The sequence below is a fragment of the Frankliniella occidentalis genome, unplaced genomic scaffold (genome assembly GCF_000697945.3).
Source record: "Frankliniella occidentalis isolate FOCC.00 unplaced genomic scaffold, Focc_3.1 Scaffold86, whole genome shotgun sequence".
NCBI classification, from domain to species: domain Eukaryota; kingdom Metazoa; phylum Arthropoda; class Insecta; order Thysanoptera; family Thripidae; genus Frankliniella; species Frankliniella occidentalis.
The window spans coordinates 125,691-127,623 of record NW_026267215.1 but is presented as its reverse complement, the minus strand read 5'-3'; the positions used below and the strand labels follow the sequence as shown (position 1 = coordinate 127,623).

At 36.7% G+C, this 1,933-nt stretch overlaps 1 long non-coding RNA gene across 1 annotated transcript; it reads right to left on the bottom strand.

The window, feature by feature from the left end:
• Positions 1-398: 398 nt before the first annotated feature.
• Positions 399-1,171, bottom strand: LOC113214427 (uncharacterized). The gene is made up of 3 exons (XR_003303814.2): positions 803-1,171; positions 577-685; positions 399-464 (listed from the first exon to the last, which is right to left on the bottom strand). It is a non-coding gene; the product is annotated as an uncharacterized LOC113214427 (long non-coding RNA).
• Between the last annotated feature and the right edge of the window lie 762 nt (positions 1,172-1,933).

Below are 1,933 nucleotides of genomic sequence, written 5' to 3'. Positions count from 1 at the left end.
GAGAAAAAGAAAAGCCTGAACCATTTTGTAATAAATTAGGGCATCTTAACTCTACAGCAAAAATGTGGAACATAAAGGAGCCTAAAAGCATCCCTTTACAAAAAAAGAGTTACTTTTCTATAACTCAGGGATGGTTTGAGATACAGAGTTGGAACTATTGTGCACTCTAACAAAAGAAATTGTTACTACCTTATCACCAAGAAAAGTAGCTATACCATTAAACATACACCTAGTACTTCCGCCAATTTAGTTGCACTATTGCTTCATTTCTCTGGGGTATACACAGAATAAGGCAAGAAATTTATAGATGATGCCGCTAAACAGTAACATGTATCACCTTCATTACTAAAGTGATCTATTAGACAAAATAATCTTGCTTTAAAAAATTAAGAAGCACTTACCCGTCTATTGTAGATCCTCAACTTCCACTGGGCAACCACAGATAAGCCAAGAAGTCAGGTGAGCTGCAAGTAAAAAGTACATTAAAGACAGATACACACAATCATGCAGAAACTATAGACTTCCAATGGAGGTAATATTACAAAAAAAAATGTTTGCCAAATGAAAACTTCATACTTTTACTTAGAAGCCAGTATCATGAAAGACATTGTGGATCATGATCACAGACAAACTTGGACGGAGCCTGCTTTACCTCACAATTCTTTCCATGGATTACCCCTTTGCTCTAAAAAACAAGAAGAAGATTAAGTAGATTGTTCTATAACCATAAATTCAATAAGCATGTCACAGAATGGTGACAACCACAGCTACCGCTGTCACAATAGTAAAATACAGTACTCACCACTGCAGGAGCAACAATAAGGCAGGGTGGATCATGAAACAGAAAGTTCTTCTGGACGCAATAGTGCAGGGCTGAGATAAGTATGTGTGGGAGCTGACTTCAAAATTAGTTGTGGCAAGGAGTTAAACCACATTATAAATAAAGCAGCTGCTACCTAGTTAAGAAAAGTGTACTTCAAAGAGTAGGGATGTCTACTCAAAGTGGGCTTCAAGACAATTATGGGACACTCTTCTGTTATATCAAACTGTGAGTATATGAACAGTGAGACACAGATCCTAGAACAGAAAAAAAGAAAACAACAAATTTATAAGAACATTTTTGCCAAAGATAATACTAAATTGTTAAAAGACAATCTTATGTTAGTCATGATCTAAAGTCAATGCGTTCAGGTACATAAACAAGACTCTTGACCTGGCTGGCTGCGATCCATTTGATGGACTTTGATACTGCAGTATGAAAGCAAAAGCAGTTCACTAACTCTTACAGAATTCAAAATAAAACTTCAATCAATATTTTCAGAGAACAGAAATTCATTTCTAAAACAACAAGAAAATGTGTGGCAAATATTTACATAGAATAGACATAAAACAATCTCGCTCCCACTCAGTTTTGACCTGTATGCATCAAACGTAGGCCATTAGACCCCTAGTCCTCAGCAAAACAGGGCCTTGACATTACAGTTATAGTTTATCAACCGCACCAATTAAGGTCAAGGTCTCAAAACAGAACTGGAAACATGTCGTACAGAGTACCAAGCCGAAGCAAATGGAGACTCCAATCTCGCTCTCAGATGAGAGACAGTTACTCCTTAAAGTGAGACCAGTGCATCAATCGACGCATTGCCGTCAGATCTCAGCACACGATCTTACATCCAAGGGATCCCAAGTGGTCATGAACTTGTTTCAGTCTTAGTCTAAATAAATATCACACATCCTGAACAGGTCTGAAATTTCCTAACGGATAATTGAAAAACAAAAGCATTACAATTATTTTTTCTGTTGGTTTCTGCGTTTCTTTCAAAGGATGCTAGACAGTTGGCGCACAATCATTCTCCACAAATAGAGAGAAATAGATGATTTCTACATTTTAAAATTTTGCTCAACTTTGATCATTCTATGCTGTAATCCTAAT